Source organism: Populus nigra, chromosome 9, assembly GCF_951802175.1.
Source record: "Populus nigra chromosome 9, ddPopNigr1.1, whole genome shotgun sequence".
NCBI classification, from domain to species: Eukaryota; Viridiplantae; Streptophyta; class Magnoliopsida; order Malpighiales; family Salicaceae; genus Populus; species Populus nigra.
Genome location: NC_084860.1, coordinates 9,238,878 through 9,266,729, shown reverse-complemented (window position 1 = coordinate 9,266,729; position 27,852 = coordinate 9,238,878). Strand labels below are relative to the sequence as shown.

At 36.9% G+C, this 27,852-nt stretch overlaps 1 pseudogene; it reads right to left on the bottom strand.

The window, feature by feature from the left end:
• Positions 1–2,459: 2,459 nt before the first annotated feature.
• Positions 2,460–21,534, bottom strand: LOC133702738 (uncharacterized; annotated as a pseudogene).
• Between the last annotated feature and the right edge of the window lie 6,318 nt (positions 21,535–27,852).

The window sequence follows — 27,852 nt, the reverse complement described above, 5'->3', positions numbered from 1 at the left end:
TATAAGAGGACATGAATAAGAAGTTCAAAATTATTCAAATGCTACTTTTCAATTTGATATTGATAATAACAAATTTTAGTCAAGATATATTTTTACTCTAAATAGTGGTGTTGTGAGTTGGAAAAGTTTTAAATAAAATACCATTATAAATATAGCTGAAGTTGAATACATCTCTGCGTCTAAGGCAACAAAAGAGGCTATTTGGATTAAGAAGTTCATCATTGAATTAAGTGTGGTTCCTAGAATTATTGATCCAATATCCTTGTATTATGATTACAATGGAGCCAATACACATGCAAAGATACCAAAGTCTTATCAAAGATCCAAACATGTACTTAGATGATTCCATTTGATTAGAGAAATCATAGAAAATAAAGATGTAAAGATAGAGCGAGTACCCACTAAAAAGAATCTTGCAGATACTTTTATTAAGGCCTTATCCCACCAGAAGCTTGCAGATACTCTTATTAAAGCCCTGTCCCAATAGAAGCTTGATCACCATATAAAGAAATATGGTAGTAGATACATAAGCAATTGATTTAATGAAATGAGAGATTGTTAGTGAATATGCTCTGTCGCAAATCGATTGGTTACACCCAGCACTAATTTTATTCATGTAAAACATATTTATTATTAGTAAAGGCTTTTTTATATTTAATATTTCTTTATATTTGATTAGTGAATGTAATGTGTAATTAATGAATCTAGAGTAAGAATTAATCTAATCTTTAGTTAATGAATCTACAGTAAAGATTAATTCCACGAGACAAAAATACTATGCAAATAAAATTATGAAGTTGTTATAATTATAAGATTCTGATTGCATCAAAGCATTGTTATTATTCATGGTCAATGTTCTATTACGAGTGGATATTAATTCAAGTTGTTGAAACTAATACATATTATGTTCCTTCTTTTATGAAAGGAAACAACTGGTTTTATAAACTAAGATATGAGAGATAAATGGAACTAATATATAGGTGCTTCTCAAACGACATGTATATTGAACTGACCCGCAAGAGAATTCCATATGGAGAAATCACCTATGTTTATGAAAAGGCTCGCATGATAGTTAGGTAGGTGATCCTTCGACTTGAAATCTCTAAGTTATCACAACATAAACTCTTCACGAGATAAGCTAACATGACTAAGGTCTATAAATTTATCTGGTTACCAAGTAAAAACATTCAAGCTAGGCAAGTTCATTCAATAGATTTATAAGAGTTCATTAAATAATCTCATACATAACACACAACCTCTCTTACATTCTTTACTCTCCTTTTATTTCCTATACATTATTTCCCTAATAGACATTATTAAGGAGCTTAAATGTACTCCTTTCCTTTTTTAAAAAATAAAAAATGTAAGCATCAAAAGGGCATCATAGGGTCTCCAATTTCGATAGAGGACTTGTTTTTGTAAGAAATAGTAAGCATAGAGAAAAAAGCCTACGATCAAGCTCAATCACCTAAGCCTAAAACACACTCATGAACAACCCAATCCAATCCTCAAGTTTTCATGACTTCATTAATGGCATTATCTATGAGAATTGAACAAACGAATTCCTATTAGTATAAAGACACCAAACTCTTTGTGATTAAAAGTGACAAGTCTAAGTTGTTCTTTAACCAATTCTAGAAATGGAAGAACAAGGATAAAAACTCTTTAAAGTAGAAGTAAAAAGTTTTATATTCTTTCAAAAGTTCCCTATATTTGGTATGAAACATCATTATATACTTGGAGCAACCCTCCAAGTATAAGAAATACCAAAATGATATAATTTAGACCCAAATATATAACGTTTTTTAGAAAACTAGATAAATAATAAATAATACATGTTTTTGACTTATAGAACACACACAAACACACAAAAATTAGAACAACCATAACTTTTGGTATAAAAGTTCAATGCATGCATGGTTGGACAAATTGCAAAGATGACTTTCTAAACTTGAAAACCATTCAGAATAGGCATATTTTCCAAAGCAATAAAGTGGTGAAAATTCAGGCTGAAATTGGCCCAAGAGTTGACAACAAACCAAACCCTCCAAAAACCCCAATCATGGTTGGACATGTTTTTTACTTATAAAACACATACACAAGCACATAAAAATTAAAAAAGTATGCCTTTCCTACAAAACTCCAATGCATGCATGGTTGGACAAATTGGAAAGATGAAATTTTAAACTTTAAAACAATGTAGAATAACAACAAACTCAAACTCTCTGAAACTCCATAGTCATGATCTAAGCCTTATTTGAAAGCCAAAACAAAACATATTTAAACTATTTCCATTCAGTTTACAAGTCTCCAAACTCATCAAAGCTTTAGTTATGCTAATCTGACTTATTAAGGCACTTTGTAGTCTCGTTATTGAACCACATGAAATACATGTTAGAACCAACCCCTTCCATGTTAAAATCCTCATGCGTATCATCACCCTTGAGTTGAAACTGATTTCATCTCAAATCAAAATTGTTAACATATTCCAAGTAAGGTGACAAGTCTTTTATATTAAAAGTAGTTGAAATAGCACTCATCAGAAGGTCAACCTTGTAAGCATTATCATTCACCCTTTTGATAACCCGAAATGGTCCATCAATTCTCGGCATCAATTTAGACTTTCACCTAATTGGAAATCTGCTCTTCCTAAGATTGATCCAAACAAGATATCATGGCTTAAATCCTGTAACAACCCGGCTTTTCAAGCCCCAAACAACGGTAATTTTTTTTTTGTACTTGACACTCATCGTTTCGGTAATCGGCGAATCTATTCCCTCACATCATCAAGATACAATCCATACATCAATAACAATCAACATTTCATTTAAAGGTGAATCTTACATAAACACATAATATTATGTTTGCATGATTAGAAGTTCATATTAAAAATTACATACATAGACATGAATTTGCATTCCTATCCTACTAATAGTTATCACAAATTTAAACAAAAAGGATCTAATAATAGTTATACGTTCATTACATTGATTCATACAAAATACATCGTGATTTAGAATGCAACTACATGATTCCTTGTAAAAGTAGGGTCCCGTGTATTGGGATTCCTAGGCACCTCGTTGGTGTGACATCCCTTCTGCAGTACAAAACATTTATAAGAATGCAATTACTTAATAATAATAATGATAATAAACGGTGTGGCACTTTAATGAAACATTAACATTATCCCATGTTCGAAACCTGACATTTGTAGTTCCTTTATATACTTCGTATAAACAACTTGTAGTATATATAGATGCACTAATTCTTGTAATCGGCCATAATCTTAAATCCGGCTATCCTCTTAAGCCATCATTTGCCAAGGTTCACCATTCACTCACCCCAGCCATTCACTTCGGATGCCATCAACCAAAGCTAATCAACCATTTGTTTCGATCATCCATTCGAATGTCATTAGCCAAAGCTAATCATTCATTATTCTCGGTCATCCCTTCAGATGCCATTAGCCGAAGCTAATCAATCGTTTATCCTGGTCATCCACTCGGATGCCATTAGCCGAAGCTAATCATTCCTTTGTCCCAAGCATCCTTTCAGATGCCATTAGCCGAAGCTAATTATTCATTTGTCCCGGTCATTCATTTGGATGCCATTAGCCAACACTAATCAACCATTTGTCAACATTTAAACATTTGGCAATATGATATCTATACTAACACAATACGGTAACATTCATGATAAAGTATTTTATTATTCAACGTTATGAAAAGAGAAGGTGAAAGTCACCTACCTGCTCCACCTGTGGGTTGTTCTTCTCTGATGGTCCGATCCCGACTGCACCACTTAAGACATCAATGGTCACAAATCAGTACATTTGTATCTTTGAATCACATTCATCATCATACTTATTTCTAGAGTTCATATGTTCACATTTAAGTGTTCCACATTTGACACCATTATACCATGAAATTATTTAATGTGCATCATGGGAATTATAATCCATCTTGTAAAGCTAAATCATTAACGCAAGAGGATTCAGATGGTCCAATGACAAGAGCGAGAGCAAAACAACTGCAAAGGGCCTTGACGAGTCAAATTGGAATAATTGAAGCTGTGTCGGAGTTCAAAATTAACAATCAGTTTGAAATTGGTTCAAGGATGTTTATTTGCCTACAATTGGAACTCGGAGATGGGAAAATCCCTTAATGGTTCTTTTGATGCTGGGCTACTTGAATTTGGGTTGATATGCAAATAAGTGAAGGAATTGATGCTGTTTATGGTCAGAACAACAAATGAATTTGAACTCGAATTTGAAGTCATCCATTGCATGTGAAAACAAGACTAATTTAGGTGGATTTCAAGTTCAGAACGTGCTCTTTCTAGATTGTCCAACCATGACTGCATTGGACTTTTGTGTAAGAAGATATGGTTCTTTTAAATTTGGTCTGTTTATGTTAGAAAGGTCAAAAAAACATGTGCTAGTTAATTTGTCTAGGTTATTTTGTCAAAGTCTGTTTTTTGGGCTTGACTTCTACCATGTTGAATTTTTTCTAACTTTGGAGGGATGTTCCAATTATAAATACAATATCAGAATATGTAATAAAGCATTTGGCCAAGATTTGAAACTTAATTCACAGAATTAAGAGTTGTTCTTCCAGATTGATTTTGTGAAGAACCATACCTGACTTATCACTCTTCAATCACAAAGAGTGTGGCGTCGAAATCCTAGATTGATCTTTGTGGTGTCCAGATCGACTTATCAAAGTATCATTCTAATCTATCCTCCATCTTACTTACCATGAAATCACTATAATCCAGCCTAAACACCAAAAGAAAGACAACACAACCAGACCCATCCTTCATCCATTTTCGTCAGATTCATTGTTGCCGATTTTTGAATCATTCACGGCACATCATCTGGTATCAGAGCATCAGTTGCGATTTAAGGCAGGAGCCAAAAACAGAAGAAAGGCTTGCTGGAATTAAGGTTGATAAACTTAATTATGGCTGGAGATAAAGAAGATTTGCCAAGAGGGTTAAGTTTGGAACAGGCACAGGTTATGGGCTTACAACGATCTCATGCTGAGATTCGGGATGAAATGACTGGAATTCGTGAACAATTGAATACCCTTTATGCAAATGATGCAAAGAAATAATTTGCAACCCCAACAGAGGCAAGCACTTAGGGTGCCACGAAATGATATTATAGGAGCTGATGAAGATCCAAATGGGTATGATGAGGCTGACGATAGGGGTAGACCAAGAAGGCAGAATTATAATCCTCCTAATGGTCTCAAACTTAAGATTCCACCGTTTAGAGGAAGTAGTTCACCCGAGGAATCTCCTATACTAAAGCGATCTGGTGGGATGTTTGTGACAGATGCGACATTCCAAGAATGACAAAAGGCTGGGATGAATGGATTCGATGGGCCACTGTCTCTTGGCATGGCAAGAGTTTCGTCAATTTTTCTCGTAAACTGAGTTTTGCAGCTACAGTGTATCATGTATGGCAAGAAAGGAATGCAAGGATCTTTGCTGGAATGTCTAGAACTTCGAATTTGGTCTTTAATCAAATCGAATGTATCATTCGTGAAAAGCTTGATTTGATGAGGAATGTCGCACCAACAAATGAAAACAAAAGGATCCAACGAGCTTGAAGGGTGAATACCATAGATTCTTAATTTGTTAGTTAGCTGGCTGTATTGGTTTCCCTAACGAATCTAGTGAGGTTTCAGTTTTTGGTCGGTGGCTAGCCTGTAGCCATATGTTGTTTTATGTTTCTGTTATCATTGTAAATCTGGGGTATGCCCCTTATAATGTTTGTATCTTCTTCTTTTAATACATACGTCAACTTACCAAAAAAAAAGTTCACCCGAGGAATACTTGGAGTGGATTCAGAAGGTTGAAAAGGTGTTTGAATGGTATGAATAGTCTGAAGAAAGCAAGTGCAAGGTGGCAGCACTTGAGTTTACAGATTATGCTCTTTTGTGGTGGGAAAATTTAAAGATTCAGAGGAGAAGGGATGGAGAAGAGGAGATTACAACGTGGGCAACTATGAAAAGAGTGATGAAGAAGAGATTTGTTCCTGATTACTATAAACAGGAGCTATACATCAGACTTCAAACTCTGCGACAAGGATCTTTAAGCGTGGAAGAGTATGTGAAAGAGTTTGAGTTGCTGCTGATTCGATGTGAATTGATGGAACCCCAGGGGCAAACAATAGCTAGATTTCTTGGAGGGTTGAGAAAGGATATAGCTAATGTTGTTGAACTACAGCCATACATCTTCCTTGAGGAAGTTATAAAGCTTGCAACTCGAGTAGAGAGGCAGCAGAAACGAGGAGGTGTTTGAACTGGTGTAACTATATATCAAGCACAACAAGGGCTGTTTCTACACCTACACGAACATGGAGCACACCTAAACGAGATGAGAAGGTGGAGTTTACTAAGGGGAATACCAGTTCTGATTCTTTGAAGGGCAAGGAGAAGGTGACAGAACCTCAACATCCTAGGAGGTCTCGGGACATCAAGTGCTTAGGACATGGGCACATTGCTTCGGAATGTCCAAATAAAAGGGTGATGATTTTGCATGGAGATCATGGAGAGCTGATTAGTGGAGATGAGGTTAAAATTGAAGATGAAGATGAGGGACAAGTGGCTGAATAAGAAGAGGATTTCAAACCAGTGAAGGGAGATTTGTTGGTTGTACAACGGGTTCTGAATGCACAAATTGACGTTAGTGATGAGCAACGCGAGAACATCTTTCATACTCGATGTCAGATTCGAGATAAGGTGTGTGAGATGATCATTGACAATGGAAGTTGCACTAATGTTGCGTCAACTACCTTGGTGGAGAAATTGGGTTTAACTACCCTTCCACATCCCAGGCCATACAGTTTGCGATGGCTGAATGAGAATGGGGAGATTCGGGTGACACAGCAAGTCCGTGTACCTTTTTCCATTAAAACCTATCATGACGAGGTTTTGTGTGACGTTGCGCCAATGTCAGCTAGCCAATTATTGCTGGGTCGTCCATGGCAGTTTGATAAGGATGTGACCTACAATGGACGAAAAAACACTTATTCTTTTATGCTAAATGGAAAGAAGGTGAACTTGTTACCATTGAGTTCTCAACAAGTTAGAGAGGATCAGATACGAAGCCAACAAAAGGAGGTGAAATCACGCAAGGGGCTGTTATTAGCCAAAAAAGGAGACATCAAACAAGCATTAGCTTCGGCGAGGGCTGTTTTCATGATCTGGGCAAAGCAATTACTACAAGTAGAAGGATTGGACTTACCAATACAGGTTAAGGAATTGCTTGAAGAATTTAAAGATGTGTTTCCAGATGAATTAGCTAAAGGGTTACCACCTATTCCTGGAATTGAGCATCAAATTGATTTGGTGCCGGGAGCTTCACTTCCTAACAGACCAGCATACAGATGTAATCCAGAGGAAGCAAAAGAGATTCAAAGGCAGGTTGGTGAGCTCTTAGAGAAGGGCTATGTGCGAGAATCACTTAGTCCATGTTCCGTACCTACTTTGCTTGTACCAAAGAAAGATGGTACCATGAGGATGTGTATGGACAGTCGTGCTATCAACAAAATAATAGTTAAGTATCGATTTCCTATACTAGACTTGATGATTTGCTTGATGAGTTGCATGGTGCTGCATTGTTTTCTAATGTTGATTTGATGAGTGGTTATCACCAAATTAGAATGAAAGAAGGAGATGAATGGAAAACAGCATTTAAAACTAAACAGGGGTTATATGAATGGATGGTAATGCCGTTTGGGTTATCTAATGCGCCTAGTACATTTATGAGACTTATGAATCATGTTTTGAGGAAGTATATTGGGTTGTTTGTTGTATTATATTTTGATGATATCCTGGTGTATAGCAAGACCTTTGATGATCATATGACGCATCTTAGAGTTGTGTTTGAAACTTTGCGAGATTCTAAGTTGTATGGGAAACTCACAAAGTGTTACTTCTGTAAAGAAAGTGTTGTGTTTCTTGGATATATTATCTCTAGCAGGGGAGTTAAGGTTGATGAGGAGAAAATTGAGGCAATTTGGGACTGGCCAAAACCTGCTAGTATTGGTGATGTGAGGAGTTTCCATGGTCTAGCTTCTTTCTACAGGCGATTTGTGAAAGACTTCAGCTCTATTGTTGCTCCTATGACACAATGCTTGAAAAAAGGGAATGACTTTAGATGGAGTGAAGATGCCCAAAAAGCTTTTGAGTTAATTAAGGAAAAGTTGTGTACTGCTCCAGTTTTAGCACTGCCAAACTTTGCTAAAACATTCGAAATAGAGTGCGATGCTTCCGGAGTTGGAATTGGGGCTGTCTTGCTGCAAGAAAAGAGGCCGATTGCATTCTTCAGTGAAAAGTTAAATGGAGCTCGTTTGAACTACTCTATTTACGACAAGGAGTTCTATGCTTTGATTCGGGCTCTAGAGGTATGGCAACACTACTTGTTGCCTAAAGAATTTGTTATACATACTGATCATGAATCCTTGAAGTATCTTAAGGGGCAAAGGAAGCTGAATCGCAGACATGCTAAATGGGTCAAGTTTATGGAGTCATTTCCTTATGTCATAAAGTACAAGAAAGAGCAAGTTAATGTGGTTGCTGATGCTCTTTCTAGGAGGTTTGCACTGATCTCTATGTTGAATGCAAAGCTGATGGGTTTTGAACAAGTGAAGGAACAATATGCTAATGATTCTTACTTTGCTAATGTGGTTCCCGAATGTGCATGAAGGTTACTTGTTCAAAATGGGCAGAATGTGTATTCCTTCAAGATCGTTACGGGAGTTGCTTGTGCGAGAGGCTCATGGTGGTGGTCTTAGTGGTCATTTTGGGGAGAAGAAGACTTATGAGCTGCTGAAAGAATATTTTTTTTGGCCTAGTATGTTACGGGATGTGCACAAGGTGATTGAGAGATGTGTTATTTACAAGAAAGCTAAGGGTAAAGAGAATGCATATGGACTGTAAATGCCATTGCCTATTCCAGAGCAACCATGGATGGATGTTAGCATGGACTTTGTACTTGGGTTACCAAGAACACAGCGTGGAAAGGATTCAATAATGGTCGTGGTTGATCGATTCTCCAAAATGTCTCATTTCATTCCTTGCAACAAAACTGACGATGCAGTACATGTTGTTGATTTGTTGTTTCAAGAGATTGTTCGTTTACATGGAGTTCCTAAAAGCATTGTCTTTGATCGTGATACAAAGTTCTTAAGCCACTTTTGGAAGACTCTTTGGAGGAAGCTTGGAACGAAGTTACTTTTCAGTACAGCATGTCATCCACAAACTGATGGACAAACTGAGGTAGTAAACCGAACTTTATCTTCTTTGTTACGAGCTGTTATACATAAGAATTTGAAGAGTTAGGATACTTGTTTGCCTATTGTGGAGTTTGCATATAATCGTAGTGTGCATGGGGATACAAAATTTTCACCATTTGAGGTTGTGTATGGCTTTAATCCTTGTGTTACTATTGATCTTGTTCATATTCCAATTGATGAGAGGACATCTATGGATGGAATTAGAAAGGCATAATTGATGAAGAAACTACATGAGCAGGTTCGATTACATATTGAGGAGAAAACGACAAAGTATGCTAAACAAGCTAACAAGGGGCGGAAAATGGTTAGGTTTGAACCTGGAGATCTTGTTTGGATTCATATTAGCAAGGGCAGATTCCCAAGCAAACGTAAGTCCAAGTTGATGCCAAGAGCTGATGGTCCATTTCGGATTATAGAGAAAGTGAATGACAATGCATATAAGGTAGATCTTCCTGGTGATTACAACGTATCAGCTACTTTTAATGTGAAAGACTTGACTCCATACTTGGATGATGATGACGATGACGATTCTGATTTGAGGACAAATCATTTTCAACCCGGGGCTGATGATGTGCATCATGGGAATTATAATCCATCTTGTAAAGCTAAATCTAATACGCAAGAGGATTCAGATGGTCCAATGACAAGAGCGAGAGCAAAACAACTGCAAAGGGCCTTGACGAGTCAAATTGGAATAATTGAAGCTGTGTCGGAGTTCAAAATTAACAATCAGTTTGAAATTGGTTCAAGGATGTTTATTTGCCTACAATTGGAACTCGGAGATGGGAAAATCCCTTAATGGTTCTTTTGATGCTGGGCTACTTGAATATGGGTTGATATGCAAATAAGTGAAGGAATTGATGTTGTTTATGGTCAGAACAACAAATGAATTTGAACTTGAATTTGAAGTCATCCATTGCATGTGAAAACAAGACTAATCTAGGTGGATTTCAAGTTCAGAACGTGCTCTTTCTAGATTGTCCAACCATGACTCCATTGGACTTTTGTGTAAGAAGATATGGTTGATTTGGTCTGTTTATGTTAGAAAGGTCAAAAAAACGTGTGCTAGTCAATTTGTCTAGGTTATTTTGTCAAAGTCTGTTTTTTAGACTTGACTTCTGCCATGTTGTTGTTTTAAATTTGGTTTGTTTATGTTAGAAAGGTCAAAAAACATGTGTTAGTTAATTTGTCTAGGTTATTTTGTCAAAGTTTGTTTTTTGGGCTTGACTTCTACCATGTTGAATTTTTCCTAACTTTGGAGGGATGTTCAAATTATAAATACAATATCAGAATATGTAATAAAGCACTTTTGGCCAAGATTTGAAACTTAAGTCACAGAATTAAGAGTTGTTCTTCCAGATTGATTTTGTGAAGAACCCTACCTGACTTATCACTCTTCAATCACAAAGAGTGTGGCGTCGAAATCCTAGATTGATCTTTGTGGAGTCCAGATCGACTTATCAAAGTATCATTCTAATCTATCCTCCATCTTACTTACCATGAAATCACTATAATCCAGCCTAAACACCAAAAGAAAGACAACACAACCAGACCCATCCTTCATCCATTTTCGTCAGATTCATTGTTGTCGATTTTTGAATCATTCACGGCACATCATTATTACTAGCATTTAAGTAATTTTTGCCCGAGAGGCCTAATAACACTACATTGGCAGCAAAAACTGGTTTGCTACAAGCTCCCAATTCAACAACGAAAACTATTTCGCTGTTGGCACTACAATTCCGACAGCAAATGCTACTTCGCTACAGATAACTCAATTTCCACAGCAGGTCACAAATTTGCTATGCTTTGGAGAACACACAATTTGATAGCAAATGCTAATTCGCTGCAGGCAACTCAGTTTCGACAGCGAATCACAAATTTGGTGCAGATAACTCAGTTGCGGCAGCGAATCATGAATTCGCTGCAGAACACACAATCTGGAAGCGAATGTAATTCGCTGCAGTCAACTCAGTTTCTCCTGCGAATCACAAATTTGCTGCACAACACACATTTCGGCAGCGTATGCCAATTTGCTGCAGACAACTCATTTCCGGTAGTGAATCACAGATTCGCTACAGACAATTCAATTTCAGCAGCGAATGCTAATTCGCTGCAGACAACTCAGCTTCGGCAGCCATTCGCAGATTCCCAACAGAGTCACATGATTTTAATGTGAACACACACATGCATCTTTTTACACAATGCATTCTAGCCAAGCCCATTGTTGTGGTCGACTGATGCAAACCTCATGATCACGTGATCATGCAACCCACAATCAAGATTGAGATCTGATCCCGGAAAGCCGAAATAGGTCTGATAAGAGTGTGACACGATGGAAACCTGCCCCAAGGCACCGACACAATTGGATTGAGTAGAATGACGCCACGAAGCCAGTTAATCTTCGATAAGTCAGATTCAGTTCGTTCAAGAACTAAAGAATGCAAGAATCACTCTCACGCGTTAAAACTGAAAAATTCAGAAGTAATTACCATCAAAGCTGCCGAAATTTTGGCTTACATGAGTTTAAATAGTTCTTGAAAAATTAACCCTAATGGACCCTTTATATGGACTTATATGACGTCCACTCAAAACTAACCCAAAACCCTAAACTGAAAAGTCCATAACTTAATCCAAACAAGTCTTGGATTCTAACTGAAAACAAAGTATTAATTAAGCCCAAACATGAAAGAAAATAATAAAAATGACTAACTTGTCATTAAATACCAGCAGCCCTTCTTTCCTTGTGTAGCTAGGATTAATAAGGAATCCTTATAAGAAAAGGATTCTAAAACATTGATGAATCCTTGCCACACTTGGAGATTATATTGCAGCTCATTAAAGATTCTTGTGGAGGCAGGAAATTCCCAAAACGAGCTCCCACATCCTTGTAAGAAAAGGATCCTTGCCAAATATGAAGTCCACAAGTCAAAAGGTAAGTAAATAACAGAATTCATATAGCCTGTTTAGACCTATATTACAAGTCCTTACCGAACGTGGATTCTCCTGAAAATGTTCCCCAACATAGATTGACAACTTTGGAATCTTCTGATAAAGTTTCAGCTCGATCCAACGGTTGGATTTGAAGTTATGCTCAATAGCGTAAAACTGAACGGTAGAAAATTTTACGCCAAAATCTAAATCTGACCTTGTTTGGTTCGTATCACAAGGCGGAACAGTATCATTGACCCTCTACCAAGTTTTATTCTTTCCATTTTATTCATTATCCTTAGTTAGATGCTCTGGAATTTGGTCTCATTTTGTCTTTGTTGCTTCTGCTCTTAGTTGTTTTTAGTTTCCTTTACAATTAGCCTAAGGGGTTTAGGTTAATTTTTCTTAAGGATCCTTCATCATTTTCAGTTCTAGGTTTGAAGAACAAGGTGGCAAAAGGAGACTACATGACCCATACCTTTCAACTCTAAGTAGGTCTGGACAGTTTCGTAGTATATCTCCTCCCTCTTTCTCCTGTTTTTCCCTTTCTTCTTCCTCTCTCGGTTCTCCTTTTCTTTTTCTTTGTTTTCTGTCAGTTTCTTCTCCCTCGTTCCAGCCCCCTTTCCTTCCCCCTAAACAACTGCTCAGCCTTCATTCACGATCCCAACTCTCTCTCACATGTTCAAGAGGTATTCTTTGCTGGTTTTGGTTTGAATTTTTGTTGGGAAGAAGGTGGAAAAGAGAGACATGCAGTTGTAGCAAGCAGACTTTGGGAAGAGCAAGGGTCACCTTCTCTCTTTCTCCTTGCATTTATACTTCATATAAACTAAGGCGGGGTGTTTGAGATTGAGTTAAAGGTGTTCTTGTTCGTGTTTTGGTCTGTCTAAAACCGGTTTTGCCTCTCCCTCTCAGCTCCTTAAGACAGTCTAATTTGTTTCCCTAACTTTTAATAACATTACGTTGTTGTCAATTTAGAACTCGGCAGCAAAAACTACGTCGCTGCCGATTCAGAAATCGACAGCAACGGTGGAGTCATCAATTATATATATATATATATATATATATATATATATATATATATATATGTGTGTGTGTGTGTGTGTGTGTGTGTGTGTGTGTGTGTGTTTGTTTACAAATCTGACCATTTTCAGCCTTTTATTAGCATGTTTGGCATACTCTGTTGTCTTCTCCTCAATATGAGATCAAACTTGTTTGTCACATGTGTGCGGTGTCATGACGATCATCCTCCTGGAGCAAGATCTTTTTGGTGATGGGTGGAAAGATGAAGAAATTCTTGTTTCTTATTAGTAAAAACAGGATGGAGTCTCTACTTAGTATTTTGGTAACTAGGAACCCTAAATGGTCTTAAAGTCTAGATAAGAGAGCTAGTTGTGTATAGGAAGGACATACCACCCCTAGTACATCTTACTTAGCGTAAACTGCATTATTTGTTTGTCTGACATAAACTAAGGTATTTCTTGTGTTTTTTAATCGCTGTTCTATTTAAGGTTTAAGAAAAGTCTTTCTCAGTAAGGAGATCCTTGTCGTATCATGCTAAAATCTAATTGTTCTAATGTTAAAACATATATAAAAAAAGAAAGTGTCTTTTTATTCAATATCGGGAATACGTCTAACATATAACTCCATAATCTCGTGTATTAAAAGAAAACATTTTTTTGACGTTTTTGAAATGTAGGCCAAGTTTTCATTGCTTTATTAAATTAGTTATTAAATAAAAAAATACATGCAAAAATATCAAAAATATATATATATTTTTGAACTTTTAAAGATGCTAAATCATGCCTTGTATTTATATTTTTATTATTATTTATGCAAATTTGATTTTTTATTTTTAAGAAACTTGGCCATATACACACAAATAAAAACATATTTTTGTATTTTCTTTGAATAAGAGAATTTTAATTGTAATGCATGTTCACCAAACATAACCTTATCCAAAATCATACGCTTAAAAAATACCTTAAGTTCATGTTTGGCAAACACGCTTTAAGGACAAAAAGATGCGTTTTCCTTTGCTAAAATTTTGTCCATCCAAAGATGACATTAAGTTGATAGAAGGATCAAAGATCAAAAGGAGAAAAAATGCTTGAAACTTGTCAAAGAACACTAAGAACTCCAAGAAGAAAACTAGAAATGTAAACTCAATTTCACACTGGATTGCATAAAATTAAAGGCATAAAATGATGCACTAACATAATTCAAACAAGATGTTGGGGCTAGATCTTCCTAATAATCCAGCAAAAGTCAAGATTATTTGTTTTTATACAAAAAGACAGAAAAAATGCTTGATTATTTGTTTTTAAGCCATGAAATCCTCATATTAACGACCAACAAGTTTGCGAATACATGTAATAACCATCAATCAACCAAAAGAATACCACAATCAAGGACTTAATGTAAAGTTCATGGCAAGAACACCAACCTAGACATTTTATAAACCCAGAATCCTAAAAACAAAAACTTAAACCCATAAAAAATGCAATATAACCTAGAATAGCAACTAAACTTAGCAAACATAGCTTAAATATTCTTAATACAACTTACTTCAATCATGAAAACAAACAAGAAACAAAAATCAAATAGAAAAATGAGTAAGCCATGAAATACTAAGCAAAAATAACATATCCTTACGTAAAAACATTGTTCTATTGGATAAACTCAATGTCCTGATGCTTAAACAACATGCTTACAACCTTAACAAACCCACTAGACTATCTTAAAACAACTTAAACCATAACAACTTCAAAAATTAAAACACAATGCCATAACTTCAAAAATGATCATCTTAACATCAAAGTATTTAAAACATTACTCTATATTTATATTTCATGCTTTAATGAATAGATTTAATCATTCAACTAAACTTGAAACTAAACCATGTCCTCAATAACCATTTGAAAAGGGGCGAACAAAGCTATTAATGAACAAGTAGCCTAAAAGGGAATGCATAATGAACGTCTATTACCATCAACCCGCCCCCATATGCTTCACGTACAAGCAATTCACTCATAGAACTTAATAAAACACACAAATGATTCTCTTTAAATATTTACCCATTAAGTCGATAGAACTTACCAAAAGTAAAAGTTTCCCAAGCATTGTGCACATTAGCAAAAGCATTATCATCCTTGTACAATTCTTTTATGCGTTCAAATCCTAGAAATCTAGCATCCAAAGAAATAAAAGAACATACTTGCACGAAACTGCATCAATCACAATGTTTTCTTTTCCTTGCTTATAGTTGATCACATACGGAAAGGTTTCAATAAATTCAACCCATTTGGCATGTCTGCTACCTTTCAAGTGCTTCAATGATTCATGATTTGAATGTATCACAAACTCCTTGAGCCACAGGTAATATTGCCTCATCTCTAAAGTTCTTGTCAAGGCATAGAGCTACTTGTTATATGTAGGGTAATTCAAGGCTGTCCCATTAAGTTTTTAACTGAAATACGCAATAGGCCTCCTATCCTGTATTGAAACAGCTCCTATACTTATATCTGAAGCATCACATTCAACTTTATAAACTCTAGTAAATTTTGACAAAGCTAAACAGGCGCAAAACAAAGTTTATCTTTCAACAAATTAAAAGCCTTATCGTGTGGAATTCCATTTGAATCCAACAGACTATCTTTCGTGTGCAATAGTACTAAAATCCTTCACAAACCTTCTATAAAAACTTAAACTCCTTACCTCATTTACTGATTTTTGTGTAAGCCAATCCCGGATGGCTTTGACTTTCTCCTCATCCATCTCGATACCCCGCGCAGTTACGACATAGCCAAGAAACACATTGTTTTCCATGCAAAAGATACATTTCTTAAGATTACCATACAATTGCTCACTACGCAATACACTAAGTACATTATGATTAAGATGCTCATTTAAGTTCTTGCTATTCATCAAAATATCATCAAAATACACAACAACAAACTCACCTATAAACGCAGGCAATACATTATTCATTAAACACATAAACATACTAGGCATATTTGTAAGTCCAAACGACATGACTAACCATTTATATAAACCCTGCCTAGTCTTAAATGCACTTTTCTCTTTAAGTCAATTTTAGAGAAAATACATGATCCATGTAACTCATCTAGTATGTCATCAAGCCTAGGAATAGGATGTCAAAACTTTACCGTTATGTTGTTGAGATCCTTTGCATAAAGAGTAGGTTGTTTCTTTAATTTTTCACACTATTATCATCACATAAGCTTACTTTCTTCACTCCTCGAGTTTTACCTCCACTTTCTACCGTTTTAATTAATAATTTAGACTTAGCCGAATCTGATGGTCTTCTCTCACTATTGTCCTCACGTGAATTTTCACTCTTCTCATCCTCACATTCGAGTAAGGAGAATTCCCTCTAAGCTGAAATAAACACTCTCAACAGCAAGTCGATCGAGTAGGAAGAGTAATAACTAGGAGTTAGGCCTTAAGAACAGCTGGCACAGAGTTAGCCGATGCTTCCACATCATTGCTTCTTCTTCGGGAAAAGAAGTTCCCTTTTTAATCTCATTTGATCATCATACACTTGTTTTGGAGAAAGAGGTATAAGAGTGATGGTTTTACCATCCTTTACAATAATGAATCTATTTTTAAAATCATCATGCATAGCCTTCTGATTAAACTGCCAAGGACACCCCCAAAGTATGTGACTAGCATGCATTGGGACTACATCACACATAACATCATCATAATACTTCCCAAAAGCAAACGCAATCAATACTTGCTTAGTACACATCCATTCAACCATTGCAACTATAAGGCCTAAGATGCTTAAGACAAATCAGATCAAATTTCTTCATAAGAGTATCACTAGCTACATTACCATAACTACCTTCATTGATTATCATGCTACATACCTTGTTTTGGATATGACATCGAGTGTGAAATATGTTTTCCCGTTACTGATCTACCCTATCGTCGGGCTAAAAGACAACATGTTTGCGCCCCTTATTGGCTTTGGTCGCATACACACGATTCCTCTTTTCAATCTGTTGCCGCACACTCTCATGAAGTGTTTTTACCACCCGTGCTTTACGATTACCATCCAAACTAACCCTTTCATCAATAGGCAAAGGAATCAAATCCATTAGAGTTAAAGGGTTAAATCCATACACAATTTCAAATGGTGAAAATTCAGTAGTAGAGTGCACACTACGATTATATGCAAACTCTATAAATGGCAAACAATCTTCCCAATTCTTTAAGTTCTTTTGAATGACAGCACGCAGAAGTTGTGTTAAGGTCCTATTAACTACTTCGGTTTGTCCATCTGTTTGGGGGTGACAAGTAGTTGAAAACAACAGTTGAGTACCCAATTTTCCCCATAACACCTTCCAAAAATAACTAAGGAAGTTAACATCTCTATCAGAAACAATGCTCTTAGGGACCCCGTGAAGCCGTACTATCTCCCTAAAGAACAAGTCAGCAATGTTAGTTGCATCATCAGTTTTATGACATGGAATGAAGTGTGCCATCTTTGAAAACCTATCAACAACTACAAAGATCGAATCCCTACCCCGTTTTGACCTAGGTAAACCTAATACAAAGTCCATCGAAATGTCTACCCATGGTTCTTTCGGTACAGGCAAAGGGGTATACAAGCCATGTGGTTGAGTCCTAGACTTTGCTTGCCTACAAGTTATGCATTTATCACATATGCGTTGCACATCTTTTTTTCATTTTAGGCCAATAAAAATGCTCATGCAACACATCCAAAGTCTTAACAACACCAAAATGCCCCATCAATCCACCTCCATGTGCTTCACGTACAAGCAATTCACACATAGAACTTAATGGAACACACAAACGACTCTCTTTAAACAAATATCCATCAAGTCTATAAAGCTTTCCAAAAGCCGAAGTTTCACAAGCATTGTAAACATTAGCAAAATCACTATCATCCTTGTACAATTCTTTTATGAGTTCAAATCCTAGAAATCTAGCATTCAAAGTAGATAAAAGAACATACCTGCGTGAAAGTGCATCAGCCACAATGTTTTCTTTCCTTTTCTTATACTTGATCACATACGGAAAGGTTTCAATAAATTCAATCCATTTGGCATGTCTCCTACTCAACTTACCTTGCCATTTCAAGTTCTTCAATGATTCATGATCAGAATGTATCACAAACTCCTTGGGCCACAGGTAATGTTGCCACGTCTCTAAAGTTCTTACCAAGGCATAAAGCTCTTTGTCAAATGTAGGGTAATTCAAGGCTACCCCATTAAGTTTTTTGCTAAAATACGCAATGGGCCTCCTATCCTGCATTAACACAACTCCTATTCCAATATCTGACGCATCACATTCAACTTCAAAAGCTCTCGTAAAGTCTGGCAAAGCTAAAACAGGCGCCGAACAAAGTTTATCTTTCAACAAATTAAAAGCCTCATCCTGTTCATCATTCCATTTGAATCCAACAGACTTTTTCACAATTTCAGTTAAAGGTGCAACAATAGTACTAAAATCCTTCACAAACCTTCTATAAAAACTAGCAAGTCCATGAAAACTCCTTACCTCACTTACCGATTTTGGTGTAGGCCAATCCCGGATGGCCATAAATTTCTCCTCGTCCATCTCGATACCCTGCGCAGTTACGACATAGCCAAGAAACACAATTTTTTCCATGCAAAAGGTACACTTCTTAAGATTAGCATATAATTGCTCACAACGCAACACACTAAGTACATTACGCAAATGATCAAGATGCTTATTTAAGTTCTTGCTATAGATCAAAATGTCATCAAAATACACAAGAACAAACTTACCTATAAACGTACGCAATACATGATTCATTAAACGCATAAACGTGCTAGGCGCATTTGTAAGTCCAAACGACATGACTAACCATTCATACAAACCATGCTTAGTCTTAAATGCAGTTTTCCACTCATCACCCTCTTTCATCCTAATTTGATGGTACCCACCTTTTAAGTCAATCTTAGAGAAAATACATGATCCATGTAACTCATCTAGCATGTCATCAAGCCTAGGAATAGGATGTCGTTACTTTACCGTTATGTTATTGACGGCACGACAATCGACACACATCCTCCATGTTCCATCCTTTTTAGGCACAAGTAGCACTGGCAAAGCACAAGGATGAGACTCTCACAAATGTACCCCTTCATCACCAACTCATCTACTTGCCTTTTAAGCTCTTTCGTCTCCTCAGGGTTGCTTCTGTAGGCTGGACGGTTAGGAATTGAAGCTCCGAGCACAAGATCAATTTGATGTTCAATCTCCCTTAATGGTGGTAATCCATTAGGGATGTCTTCAGGGAATACATCATCAAACTCCTGCATCAAAGAAACAGCCACACTAGGAATAGCAGGATCAAGATCGTTAGTGTTAAAATAAGCCTCCTTCTACACAAGTAAGATCATTGGCTTATTAGTGAAAAATGCATATCTAATTTGAGATCCTTTTGCATAAAAATTAGGTTGTTTCTTTAATTTTTCCACACTATTATCATCACACCAGCTTACTTTCTTCGCTCCTCGGTTTTTACCTCCAATCTCAACCGGTTTAATTAATGATTTAGGTTTAGCCAAATCTGATGGTTTTCTCTCACCATTGTCCTCACGTGAATTTTCACTCTTCCCATCCTCACATTCCTTTTTTAATTTCATTTGATCATCATACACTTGTTTTGGAGAAAGAGGTACAAGAGTGATGGTTTTACCATCCTTTACAATAGTGAACCTATTTCTAAACCCATCATGAATCGCTTTCCGATCAAACTGCCATGGACGCCCCAAAAGTAAGTGACTAGCATGCATTGGGACTACATCACACAAAATCTCATCAGAATACTTCCCAATAGCAAACGCAATCAAAACCTGCTTAGTAACCCTCACTTTACCACAATCATTCAACCATTACAATCTATAAGGTCTAGGATGCTTAATACAACTCAAATTCAATTTCTTCACAAGAGTATCACTAGCAACATTAGCACAACTCCCTCCATCAATTATCATGCTACATACCTTGTTTTGGATGTGACATCGAGTGTGAAATATATTTTCCCGTTGCTGATCTACATCATCTTCTTTGATTTGCATGTTGAGCACACGCCTTATAACCAAGGCCTCCCCCTCAACAGGATATGCAATCTCCTCATCACTACAATCCACCAAAGGTGGCATCTCTTCACTTTCAGATTTGTCACTTTCAGATTCAACCTCCCCATTGTCTCTTGTAAGCATAACTCTTCGATTTGGACACTGAGATGCAATTTGCCCCTTCCCTAAACACTTAAAGCATTTAATATCTCTATCACGAGTAGGTTGAGACTCAGATTTACATTTCTCATCCATACGAGTATCCTTTATGGCTTTGGTTGGACAGCCCCTTCTCTCTTCACATTCGGCCTCCATGTTGAGGAAGATGAAGCCGAATTGGTTTGAAAACGTGTACTGCCCCTTCTCTTTATTTGCCTCTCCACCTTCGTTGCCATAGGACCATGTCCTCCAATTCCACACAATGTTGTAATTCTACAACATTCACAATGTCCCTATTCAACCCATTTAGAAATCTAGCCATAGTAGCTTCCCGATCCTCGATCACATTGGCCCGAATCATGGCAATCTCCATCTCCTTGAAATACTCATCCACGGACCTAGAACCCTAATTCAAACCCTGCAATTTCAGATACAAATCTCTATAATAGTGGTTAGGCACAAATCGCCTTCTCATCAACACTTTCATCTCATCCCACGGCGCTACCGGCCTCTCTCCACTCCTCCTTCTACTAATAACATTCTGATCCCACCAAGTCAGTGCATAATCCGTGAATTCGATGACTACTAATTTCACTTTCTTCGCCTCTAAATAGTTATGGCAATCAAAAATCCAATCCACCTTTTTCTTCCACTCCAAATATGCCTCGGGATCGTTTTTACCTTGAAAAGAAGGTATTTTCAGTTTGATAGCATCCAAATCACCATCTAAATCAGCATGTCACTACGGAAATATTCTCTTTGGCCAAATTGGCCCCTAGTTCTATTCCCATAAGCCCTTCGGTTTCTAGGCTGTTGAAAACCTTCCCGATGGTCTATGGCCTCATCCTCAAAACCACCATCACCAATATCATCAACGGCCTCCTCAAAATCCTCATAATCAGCCTACCTTGGCCTTTCGACCCTACCGCCATTGTTTGCTTTCAGTTCAGCCCCAAGCTTCCTCACATTTTGGGTGCTTGTACCAGCCTCGTTACCACGTTTCTCCACCCTATCAAGTCTGTCACACACATTTCCCATCACAAAATTCATCCTCTCCATCATCTGCGTCATGGCTTGCATTTGGAACGTAAGTTCTCCCTCACGTATGGGGTGGTGTGTTGTTTTGATCTGACACGATAGTACCTGCAAAAATTGGTTAGTGGTAAAAAAAAATTATCCTCACGTCACTCGTGTTTCGCTTAAACACTCTTAATATCCTCGCACACTCACACCTCTCGTCTCACCTTCTTGTGGTTCTTGCGAAACTGAAACCAACACCAAATAGAACCAACTTGGCAGCGCAATCCAAATATATATATATATATATGACTCAAGAAGCAATAAAAACTAGAAAACAAGCAAAACGAAACTGCGATGATAGTCTCGCGAGTAGAAAGCGAGTCTATCCGAAATATGAACGAAACTGAACACTCGAATGAAAACAGAAACAAAAAATATGCAAAATCATGAAACAACACCCAAATATGTTGGATATGATGAAAAATAAACTGCAAGATATGAAAACAACAGAAAGCAAGCGAATTTCAAAAGTTGACGCAAAACAGACTCGTTTACGAAGAGTTAAGTCCGAATCTGGAACCTAAAGTAAATGATGTCCAATTGAATTAAAATTTCATATATTGTGCGATATCAACCCAAATAGACAGAATATAAAGTTTGAGCAATTTACCACAAGGTTTGATATACTGACGCAAAAACGTTATGAATCAGATTTGATTAGACCCGAATTTGAAACCCAAAGCAAAGGATATCCAATTGACCCCAAATTTTATATGTGGTGATATTAGGACCCCATTAATTAGAGTATCAAATTTGAGCTAATTCCGAGTTGATTTGATCTAATTTTCTCTTGTTTAGTTTTCTGCGGCAGAATCCAATAAACATCTTTTTGAACAATTTTTTTTTTTTGCGCTTTTCTCTGTTTTTTTTTGCTTTTTATGCTACTGAAATATTTTTAACAATACCATAATGAAATAACAATTTGTGTTTTTATATATGCTGCAAATTCAAGGAGAAGAAGAAATTGGATATACTAAGGAATTATTTTTTTTTGGCGGAATCAACAAGAAACGAAAATTTCAGAAGGATATAACCTGATTAATGGAGCCAAGCTCTAATACCAAATGATGCGAACCTCGTGATCACGTGGTCACGCAACCCACACGCAAAGACACCAATTCTCGGAAAGCCAAGTAAATCAGGTTTGATAGGAGTGTGACACAAAGATAACTTGTACCTAGGCACCAGCACTATGGGAAACAGAGACCCCCACCCAACGAATATTGATTCGCGAACGAGAAGTATATAAGGATGACACCACGAAGACAGTTGTTCTTCGATAAGTCGTTTTCAGTTCTTTAGAGAACCAAGGAAGGGAGATTATCCCACCATCACACAATAAGTGCAGCAAAGAAGTTTATTGATCTGAAAATTCTGTCACCTTATATGTTTGGTTATACCTTTATTTATATGGACTCACTCTAGACTTAAAGAAACCCTAATGGACCCCCTTTAGGTGGATTTTTTTTTTTTGGTAAGTTGACGTATGTATTAAAAGAAGAAGATACAAACATTATAAGGGGCATATCCCAGATTTACAATGATAACAGAAACATAAAACAACATATGGCTACAGGCTAGCCACGGACCATAAAACTGAAACCTCACCAGATTCGTTAGGGGAACCAATACAACCAGCTAACTAACAAATTAAGAATCTATGGTATTCACCCTCCAAGCTCGTTGGATCCTTTTGTTTTCATTTGTTGGTGCGACATTCCTCATCAAATCAAGCTTATCACGAATGATACATTCAATTTGATTAAAGACCAAATTCGAAGTTCTAGACATTCCAGCAAAGATCCTTGCATTCCGTTCTTGCCATACATGATACACTATAGCTGCAAAACTCAGTTTACGAGAAAAATTGACGAAACTCTTGCGATGCCAAGAGACAGTGGCCCATCGAATCCATTCATCCCAGCCTTTTGTCATTCTTGGAATGTCGCATCTGTCACAAACATCCCACCAGATCGCTTTAGTATAGGAGCATTCAAAGAACAAGTGGTTGTGATCCTTATTGTTGCGGAGACAGAGCGGGCATCTATTGGGACCATGTATACCAAACCGATGAAGTTTATCTTGAGTTGTGAATTTCTGTTGGACAGCCATCCATAAAAGAAATGAATGTCTTGGAACAGCATTCTTGAACCACACAATGTCATGCCATTCAACCATCTGACGATGACGTCTTAGTTGTTCCCAAGCTACTTTGATCGAGAATCTGTGATTTGGCGAATCCAACCAAACTATCTCATCCTTTTGCCCCATCTTAGGATTAGAATTGGAAGGAATAGCTTCTATAATGGGGTGCCAGCCAATAGCTTGGGTGGTAGGAGTTTTCCATCAATTCTTGGTTCGCACTCATCTTGCAGAATAGCCCCGAAAGGATTTCCATACATAGGACAAACAAATATGGGGACAATGGATCCCCTTGTCTCAGCCCTCTTCCCCCTTGAAAGTAACCTGCAAGCTCACCATTGACGTTGATAGAGAATTGACATGATGTAACACAAACCATGATCCAATCAATGACTGTTCTAGGGAATCCCATTTTTATTAACATAGCGTCAACGAAATCCCACCGCACCGAGTCATAAGCCTTCATCAGATCAACTTTCATAGCACAACGAGCAGGTCCCGTAGATTTATGATAGCCTTTCATTAGTTCCTGAGACAAAAGAATGTTATCACTGATTCTCCGTCCTGAGATAAAAGCAGTCTGATATGGACCAACTAAGGATGGCAAAACAACTTTGATTCTCCCAGCTAGAATCTTAGCGATGCATTTGTACACTGTATTGCAGCAAGATATAGGACGAAAATCTGTCAACCTTGTAGGATTAGCAACTTTAGGAATAAGGGAAATGGATGTAGAATTCATTTCTTTAAGCATTCTACGAGTCTGAAAGAAGGATCTAACAGCGTTGATTACATCTTCCCCAACTATGTGCCACATTCTTTTGAAGAAACCTGCGTTAAAGCCATCCGGACTAGGAGCTTTGTTGTTCTTCAAACTAAACATAGCATGCTTAATCTCCTCCCTTGTTACATCTTGTGCGAGTAGATGCTGTTGCGTTGAAGACAGTTTCAAGTTAATTGCCGAGTCCATCACTTCCTCGTTCAGAACCCTAGGCATCTGATCCACTCCTAACACACGATGGAAGTATGCAATTACTTCTGATTTGACTGCCTCGTGTCCTTCGACAACCTCTCCATCCTCCCTTGTAAGTGATAGAAGCTTATTTCTATTCTGTCTTCCATTTACTGATTTGTGAAAGTAGCTAGTATTCTGATCCCCCAAGCTAAGCCATTGTATCCTTGCCTTCTGTTTGAAAAAACTCTCTTCAGCCCTGACGGTAGAAGTGTATTTACAAACAGCATCCCTTTCTCGCATGCATAAAATTGGATTGTCATGCGCTGTATGCAGAGCTTGTTGAGCCTTATCCATTTCGTTTTTTGCATCTTTAACTCTATCTGAAATGTTGGAGAAGTGAGCCATATTGAAAAGTTTCAATTCCTGCTTTAGCTTTCTTAATTTGCAACACAGCTGATACATTGGACAACCCCCCGAATTCTGATCCCATACCTTCTTCACCAAGGGCATGAACTCGTCATGATCCATCCACATATCAAAGAATCTGAATGGTTTCTTTATGTTCTGATCATTGCCAATAACCTTTACCACCATGGGAGAATGGTTTGACATACCCGAAGGCAAAAATCTCGCTTCTGATAATGGAAAGTTCAAATTCCACTTCTCATTGACAAGCACTCTATCTAGTTTCCGCATAATCAGATTCTCGGGACATTGGTTCGACCAAGTATAATGCATACCTGAATACCGAAGGTCATCTACTTTCGCTTCTCGAATACATGTATCCAATCTGTCCATAGTACCAGCCCACGTAGTAGACCCTCCTAACCTGTCCGACTGGTTGCGGATAGCATTAAAGTCACCTATAAGAATCCACGGGGTTGACTCCCATCCATCACTACGACTCACTATATCAGACCATAATGCCTCACGTAAGGAAACATTATTGTCTCCATAAATAATTGAAGCATTACTGAATGCTCCTATACTAAAGCGATCTGGTGGGATGTTTGTGACAGATGCGACATTCCAAGAATGACAAAAGGCTGGGATGAATGGATTCGATGGGCCACTGTCTCTTGGCATGGCAAGAGTTTCGTCAATTTTTCTCGTAAACTGAGTTTTGCAGCTACAGTGTATCATGTATGGCAAGAACAGAATGCAAGGATCTTTGCTGGAATGTCTAGAACTTCGAATTTGGTCTTTAATCAAATCGAATGTATCATTCGTGATAAGCTTGATTTGATGAGGAATGTCGCACCAACAAATGAAAACAAAAGGATCCAACGAGCTTGGAGGGTGAATACCATAGATTCTTAATTTGTTAGTTAGCTGGTTGTATTGGTTTCCCTAACGAATCCAGTGAGGTTTCAGTGTTATGGTCGGTGGCTAGCTTGTAGCCATCTGTTGTTTTATGTTTCTGTTATCATTGTAAATCTGGGGTATGCCCCTTATAATGTTTGTATCTTCTTCTTTTAATACATACGTCAACTTACCAAAAAGAAATTATAAGTGAACAGGATAACAAATATAAAGCATGTTAGTATCCAACATTAAGGTCCATGTTAAGTTTATATTATACTTATTCTTACACCATTAGTGTACCCTTTTCACCTTGACATAATAAACTTAGTTAAACATAATGAAAGAAAGAAACATAAATAAACAAGGAAAGGAAATGAAAAGCATAAACTTGATATTAATGAAAGCAAAGCATGAGCAATACAAAGAGAGAAAGCAAGAGCATGATCTTGATCTCAAAACCAAGATGCCTAAATACATGGCAAATGCCTCCTTTTATAGGCCAAAATTCGGAACTATTGATTTGTTGACTAATTGATGAGTGGGTGGCCACATCTTGACTTGGTGACAATTCTTATCTTCTTGTCTGCCAAAAACGTCATTGATGACGTCATAATTTGAACAAACTTGAATCATGAAAGTTCTAGGAAATTGTCTCATCTTTCCAGGGTAAAAATTTGAGATCATTTGAACTTCTAGAACTCGAGATATGGGCTGAACACTGAACAGTGTCTGGGCTGCAGGACAGATTCGGACTTCTTCTTTGTTGCTACAATTTGGACTTGAAAACGGTCTTGTTAAATCTTGGGCTCCACATGAAAGTTGTAGGCCTATGTCTTATCTTTCCATCCATATAAAATGACCTAAATCCAAGATCTACAGCTCCAGATATGACCCAATTACCGAACTGTGTTCCAATTTGGACTGCACGAGCATCTCTTTGGCCATCTTTTTGTCCTTTCAATTTCAGCACTTCAACTCATCAATCAATTCTTTCTTTTATGTGATAGGCCTGCATTTAAGATGAACATTTACCATAAATTAAAGGTATCTTATGTAATTAGATATGTTATTATAAAACATGCTTTAGTTAAAGAGTTATTGATACTTCAAGTGCAAAATGATGATATAAAACCTTGATAAAAATGCACTTTTAAGTACTAATCATCACTAGATTCCAATAGGTTAACTAGTCAATTTTGATTTTATGTATACATACATAGAAACACACACACACACATTGTACGCAACATTCACATAATAATAATATTTCGGCTACTTGTAGGCAATATTGAAGTCACGATAATTATCACGCCCATAGGCAATATTCACATATTAATACATCTCATTCTTGTAAACAATACTCACATATCAATACTTCTCATTCCCGTAAACAATATTCATATAACAATCTTCCTTATGCTCGTACACAATATTTACATAAAAATATTTCTTGTGATCCACAGTAGTACAAAATACATATAATGTTTATTACATTCTAGCATTAACAAAATTTAAACAATTATAGAAGCAAGGAGGCGACCCTCACCTTGATTCTTTCTGAATGCTTCTCTTACAATTTCCAAATCAAACAATTATTACAACTCACACCATAAATTAATTTGAATCATTAGCATATCCATACCATACATCTCAAATTTCCACACACGTCATATATACAATTTCTTCAATATATTTTTTTGATGATAAATCACATAACTCATTCTTGTAGTTTTAATTTTAAGACTCTCAAAATAACAACAACTCCAACCAAGCATTCGAGTTTTACAACTTTCATTCAGAAAACAATTCTAAATTACATAATTTTAATGCTCAAAATAAACAATCATATAGCATCCAAAATCTATTCAGATTTT